This window comes from Camelus ferus, chromosome X (assembly GCF_009834535.1).
Source record: "Camelus ferus isolate YT-003-E chromosome X, BCGSAC_Cfer_1.0, whole genome shotgun sequence".
NCBI lineage: Eukaryota > Metazoa > Chordata > Mammalia > Artiodactyla > Camelidae > Camelus > Camelus ferus.
The window spans coordinates 52,509,223-52,516,966 of NC_045732.1; positions in this window are offsets into that span (position 1 = coordinate 52,509,223).

The following is a 7,744-nucleotide window of genomic DNA, read 5'->3' on the forward strand; positions in this document are numbered from 1 at the left end:
AAAAATCATACCTCTGCTCCTAAATGCTTCAATGCCTAAAATCTTCTACCTTCTTATGAACCATCTTAGGTAAGCATTATGGGCTGGATTATTTTACCTGGTTAATTTATTACCAATCATTGGTACAAACAGACAGAAATAGGACCTAGAACAGGTAAATTATGATGAGAGATTAGTTTGCTTATAGTTTAGAAAGTTATGGGAAAGGAACCTCTGGATGGACTATCTGAAGAGAATCTAAGGGTACTAGTTATTTATAAAGAAAATAAGAGCAAAGTGATTGACAGGTTGTCAGAGACAAACTTAAGCCTAATTTTCTGTGGATTTGCTGAAGTTAGTAGATGACAGCTCCAAGGTAAAGTCTTAAATTGGCTCTAGTGTAGTGTAGAGTAGAGGAAAAAAGCCCTGATCTCCAGTGATTTAGATTTCTAGCTCTGCCTCTGATACTGACTTCTAACTTGATAATCCTCTTACCTGCTTCTGTGCCTTAGATTCCCTTTCTACAAATCTCTGCAGAGTACATTGGTTGTGTAAATTGAAATGAGTTGCTGTAGTACAGTACATTCCCTCCATTCTTTTTTTTTTTTAATTTTCTACTATTCACCCCAAAGAATTCTAAATGCAGTATTAAGATATTATGGGTCTTAGAATCTTATGTCTCAGGAAAACTGGAGGACATCTAATCCACCCTACCGCCCATTTTACATAAGAGGAGGCCAGAGAAAATCAGATCCACCACACTTGTTGAGTATCTATTGTTTGTTAGGAATGGTTCTGGGTACTTTGATACATTGGTTTATGTAATTCTCAAAAGAATCCTGTGAGCAGGTGGGTGATAACCCAATTTTTAGAGAATAGGAAATAGACTTGATAGTTAAAGTAGATTGTGAAGATTCATGCAGCTACTAAAAAAGAGAGCTTGGATTTTATCACAGATGTGTCTCACTTCAAATCCAGTGTTCATAGCAGTGTACTACACCTGGATTCTAACTGGACTTACAAGAGAAGTCTTGTTATACCTCATCCACAATTTATTCCCACTGTATAATTTTCTTATTTTATTGCTGAGACAGTGAAAGCTACTAATCAAATTCTTGACTAGAGAGTAGTTCATCCTGAAACAAGTAGGTGTTTAGCAGAGCATCTCTAGGCAAGGATTGGTTCTTTTTTTTCCCAGTCTGAGCTGTCAGAAAAATACGAGTATTCAAATTTGGAAATCGTAGCCATTTTTTCATAAGTTAAAAAATGGAATGAATTTGTTGCAAAGTTAACTAACAGTATTCAGATTCAAGCTTTTCATTTTCCACACTGGAAAATGCTCCCAAGAAAAAAGATACACTGGTAAAAATAATTTGACTAAAATTACAAAAATAAAGTCTATCCAGCCTAGTGATGATACTGTCTATATTCGTATAAATATACTACTTCTCTACAGTACTAGCAGGTACAAAGTTCTTAAAAGTGCCTCACTACAAATAAATGATGTGCCTATAGTGCTTACTAAATAGTTGATATATTAATCACTAACTCCTGAGTTATTTTGTCTGCCAGACAGCTAAACGCCTTCCAGAATTCAGTTAGAAAAGTCCAAATAGAATGTTAAAAAAAAATTTATTCCTAAATAGCTTGTTCTGTTTTGTTTGTTCTCAAACTTAGTAAGGGAAGGGAAAAAAATCTTCATTTAATATGTCTCTTAGTCATTAAAATTGGGTCCCATGTTCCAAATGAAGGTTCATAAAACAAACTCTTCTGTGTCTGTTACTTAAACTTGATCATGACAGAGCTTGACGTATTGAGCTTTTGCTTTATAAAAATTACATGAAATCATTGGGAGAAAAAAGGTTAAAAGTTTTGGAAAACATTACTGCACAGTAATTTTGTTACTTCCATAAAGAGATTTTGATTTGAAGTAACTAATTCCATGGAATTTTGTCAAAATATCTTCTTTAGATTCAATCAAAGTGTAAGAGCCATTCTGGGGTTAAAGATGTGATAGAGGATGCTTTTCCCGGTAATGGGAAGTAAAGAAAGATTTACAATTACTAAAATCTACAGAGGTTTACCAGCTCATTATGCCTTTTTGAGGCCTGCCATGTGGAATTGCCTGTTTGTGGGAAGAAAGTTGAATCCAAGGCCAAATTCACTACTCCATTCATGTTGCACCCATTGTAAACTTTTTAAGGAACAGATGTTACTTAGCTAGGGTAAAGATAGCAATACCATCCCACTTGGAAAGGACTTGAGATTATTTTGCTTACTTTTAACTGACCAAGAAAACCTGGGCTTATGGAAAAACCTTCTTGTTGCTATAAATATCCAAGTAGAACCATATCTGAGACACCCTGATTCTTCCGAGGCTGGGTGTGAGGTTAGAGAGTGAGAAAGAGGTTCAAAATGGCAACACTCATTGAAGTAGGAAAATTTCACATTAAATAACTATTCAGCACTTACTATGCACAGAGCCTAAACTTGATTCCACTTATACTTTCCAGATAGATGTTTAGTGATTCAAAATATTTAGAGGTATTTTTTGAGGGAAGGAATGTGATAACCAACATATATTAAGTACCAGGTATAGCTATGCACTAGTTCATCTATTACTTAATTTAACCCCCTCAACAACCTCATGAGGTGAATATAATCCCATTTTATATATAAGAAAACAAATTCAGGCCTTGTCCATAATAATGATAATTACTTTTTGAACACTTGCTGTATGCCAACCAAGCACTATTCTAAATGTTCTGCATGTATAAACTCTTAATCCTCACTTCCCATTTTACAGATGAAGAAATTAGTAAGTGGCAGGGCTGAAATTCACACCAAAATATTTCTTTTAAGTTCTTTCAGTTTGCAAAGAACCCAGATAAGCTTAGATCCTGTCTGCTAAAGAGGATTTATTATAAAGATATATAGAGAAATACTTTGGTCAGTACAAGTACACCATTTTGATGACCATATAACCAAGCCTCATAGATAACTGGAATCTTTACATATTCAGGATAAAAACAGTAGCTCTAGCAGTCTAGTGAGAGATATGGATTGTCAATACCTCTAATAATAGTTCCCCTCAAAACTGTTATCTGTTTCTCCTGCCACTAATGTTAAAGCATTTTGTTGATGTAATGATTACCATTATCAGCTTACCCTACCTGTTTGTACTGCATCAATCAGCACCCATTATTGCCATAAACAACCTTTTCTATTTTCCGTGTCCCTGATCCTCCTCCCTCACTACCAAATTCAAGAGAGGATCTAATGGGCTTAGCCTGTCATCATCTTACTAGGCCCCCTACTGGCGAAGTTTTCATGCCAATTAACAAGCCCAATATATGCTGCCCCCGAGTAGGATGGGAATCATGCCCTGTCCTGTATATTGATCCCTAAGCCCATATATAGTTACACCATATCACTTCTTTTTATTATTATTATCGTGTACTAACATTTTATGGCACTAGGTCCTTAACACCTTTCCATTATATTGATAGTAGAGAACTCAAATCTCACGTCAAGCCCAGAAGGCATAAGTTTGTCTCCAGTTTCCCAACGTTCCTTTTAACATCCATCTCCCTACATTCAGCACTCTCCCTCTCATAATGTGTCAGAGCCCATTGCCTTCCTGAAAGGATTCACATGTTGAGTGCTTACTATGTACCAGACATGTCACAAACATCTCTTGTAATTCTCACAACAGTCCCATAAAGTGAGATGTTATCCCCATTTTAAAATAGACTGTGCCTGAGGCTCAGACAGGTAAAGTGAGTTAGAGTCTCAGAGCTAGGATGACAGAGCCTGGATTTAATCCCACATCCGAATTCAGAGCCCATGGTGTTTACTCTCTGCCAAACTATCTGAAAAAGAGTCACCTGCCAAACTCATTCATGGAGATTTTGGGAAATCTTCTGCAAGGTAATTTGTATTTTAGGTAATAAGGGCAGCTGCCATTTTTTGTTGTTGTTTTTGTTTTTAACATTTCCTATGTGCCAAGCACTGTGCTAAACACTTAATAATGTTCTCTCTTTAATCATCTCAACAACTCTTTGAGGAAGGTACCATTTGTTACCCCTTTTAAGACGAGGAAACTGAACTTTAGAGAATTTAAGCAACTTTCCTAGGATGAAGAGTTAGTAAATAGCTGAGTCCCAATTGGAAACTTGGCTCTTAATCACTAGATGCACTGCTTTCCATTTTAAGGCCTTAGGAAGAGGGCAATGCTTAACACAAGCACTGCCCATAGAATCTGAGGCATGATTGCAAGGCTTACAAGAAAATATTTTTTAGTGGGAGATTATAGTGCATCTGTTTATAAGGCTATTCCTGTTGAAGCAACCCTCTTCTTGCTTATGTGGAGATAAACATTTTAGAATCAGGCTCTCTGTTACCCACTTCCCTAACCCAATTCCCTAAATTAAGGCCCAGCGCAACAATGGAACTACTCTTGATGCCCATCTTATGCAGAGATGATCATCTCTTCTTTGCAGCCCTTTGCTTTTTCACTTGTAGCAAGCTGTGCTAGATAACCATGGAATCTGAGTCTGACCAGCTACAAGTTGCTGCTTTTCTGAGGATGGCCGACTGTTAGGGCTTTTGGGGTTGAACATAGAGTTTCATTGTCTTAAACCTTCTCGGCATAAACAGTCTATGCTCATTTAATTCAGTACTGAGAGGTGAAGGCTATGGACTGCAGATACCAGGGCAAATACACAAAGGTTCTCCTGTAAGTTCATTGCTTCTTTTCCCCAGTGAGATGATTCAAAGAGAAGTAATCCTGGATCATTTGAAGTCCTTGGAATATTTACTATTGATTGAGCAATCATTTCATACTTACTGCCTGGAGCTTTGAGCCAGTGTGGACCACTGTTTCACTGTTGTGAAGTGTCTTTAGAACTTGTGACTCTTCCACTGAAAGCAGCTCACTTGGAAGGGGCAGCAGCGAGCCACTTAGGGTTCTCCAAGTGGCCTCCCTACTGAGTATAGACCCCTACAAAGGATTGCTGTTCCTTCTGTGGCCCTTGGGCTACCCCTTCTGGACAGAAGAGGATACTGCACAGGCAGCCAGCTTCACCTTTGGCTTCTTTCCTCCCTATGAATACCCAGAAAACCAGGCTATCAGTGAATATCCGGGCCTCCTACCCCTTCTTGGAACAGATGGGGACACTGAGACCCTGAGAAGGACATGCCTGGTAAATATGCTGTATCTGCATCAAATCAGTTTGCTTTCTTGGGTCTAAAATATGAGGAATGATAATATTAAACTTAATTTGACTGCATCAAAAGAGCCCTTTTTAAATAATTTAGTGTAAGTTTTCTAGAGTGAAAAATTTACTAACATTCAAACTATTTTTCTATTCCCCTCCAAATAAGTTGATATCTTATTTGTTGAAACTCATATGCTTATTATTATTACTTATTATTTTTCACCATTATAATAATTAGTATTCAATTATTCAAAAGTTTGAATTTCTCTGACATCTGATAATTTACAGGATGATTTCACATCTGACATGAAGATTCATTTTTACAACCATAAAGAAAAGAGGCAGAGAAGAATATTATTAACCTTGTTTTATAGAAGAATATTTGGAGACAATGATATTGAGTGATGTCTCGAAGGTCACATCCACCTGTGGTCCTAAGCTTGTAGGATTCTCCCCACTTTTTCTTCTCTGGAGTATATTGGCACCTATTGCCCAAAAACCACCTAACAAGCATATCACTTTACCCGCTGCTCCCAAAGATGGAAAGAGTATAATGTGAAAATTGTTCAAAGTCCCCCACCCCCACCATGTCACACACAATTAAAATTAAAACAAAATTCTGCCATCAGTCACCAGTGCTGCTTTTTCTACTATTTGATGCACTCCTTTGAGCTGCTTCTTTTCATGCAAGTTCCTTGAAATAAATATCCCATCAAGTAGTATCAACCATTCACAACATTCATTGTGAATTTCTATATCTAAATTCAGCAAGTCAACCACCTAGCCCTAGCCAGACATTAGAGAAATAGAAGTTAAGTCAAAATAGATATTGACTAGGATGAGGATTAACATGGAGAATGCCCACTGCCCAGAAATAGTGTCGGAGAACTAGGAAGCCAGGGCTAGGTAATGTGAGGGGAGTCACTAAAAGGAGAGTATGCTGCAGACAAAATTTGCCAACTTCTCCACTGGTCTCAGAGTCTGTCATCTCTCCTAGAAATGATAGCCTCAGTAGCTGTCAAGACTGAGGCACAAATTTGCTGTCCTTAGTCTATTTGTTGTAACCTCAGTGACACTAGAAAACACCTTCATTTCTCTGATACTTTTCAGTGGGAAATAATCATATCTCAACCATCTTGATGTGTTTTACAAGCCTTAACATAACATTTAAACATGAGTTTAATCCTTCTATAGACATGTGCCACTCTAACAGTATGGTTTCCAAATTGAAGGGGAATGTGAAGGAATGGAAAGGGTAGCTCTCAAAATAGTGCTGAAAGGAAAACAAAAATTTCCAAAGCTTCCTTTACTGTTACAAAAATCCCATTTCGAGCAGTGGCTGATCTGTCCATTGCTTTGGAAAACAGCACTGAGAAACTGACAAGGACTCACCTACCTTAAAATTAAATGGAATAGTCAGCTTCCTACAAGGATGTCTCTTGCCCCAGAATATTTCTGTACTGTAAACTGAAATATCTTAAGTTCCATCATAGTAACATCTTTTGGGTGTAGTAAATCATCAATACTCTTTTGAAGGGGAACCTTAAACTGTAAAGCTCAAACAGTGGTTCTCAAAGTATAGTATTCAAACCAGCAGCATCGGCATCTACTGGAAACTTCTTGAAAAAGAATTGTATTGGTCCCGACCCAGACCTAAAAATGGGTGGGGAGAGGCAGTCTGTGTTTTAACAAGCCTACAGGTGATTCTGATGCATGCTGAAGTTCGAGAACCATTGCCTTAGTAGGATTTAGATTATCAGATACTTTTAATCCTGCATAGTAGCTTGTCATTATAGTTTTTTTTTTTTTTTTTTTTTAGTGGTAAAGGTGCCAGATTTGGGATTATCTCATTTAATTCTCAGAATAAACCCACAAAGTGAGTTATTATTTTCTCTGTTTTTAAGATGAATAAACTATATCAGTGAGATTAAGTTACTAGCCTAAGATAGTAAATGATGGAGTCTATAGTAGATCTCAGGTCTTCTGACTCTAGATCTGTGATTTTCAATCATGGCTGTACAGTAATATCACTTGGGGTCTTATAAAAATCCCAGAGTCAAAGTCACACTCCAGCCCAATTACTTCAGAATTTCTGGAGGTTTGACACTTTGGTAACTTTTTAAAGGTCTCTAAATGATTTCATTGTGCAGCCAAGACTGAGAACAACATTTGTGCTGAACCCTGACTGCACTTTAGAATCACCTGGTAAGCTTAAAAATTGAATCTATATTTTACCAATTTAATGTAATGTTCAACGAGTCCCACCTAGCCAGTGAGGATTGAAGGCCCTTGTTGTAGAAACTGTTTTACCAACTCCTTGACCATTAGTGAATAGGGCCTATGAAAATGAGTCTTGATTGGTCCCTGGGCAGGGGGGCTATTGGGGAGGGAGATGTAAGGAGGCAACAAAGACAAACTATTCACAATTTTGCCAAGAATCAGCTTGCCCAAAAAGATGTATAACCCACTCACTCCTTCGCTAATTCTGAGTGTTTCTTCTCCAATCCTTATCTCCTATTCCCAAAGGCAAGACTCCATCTGTGCTC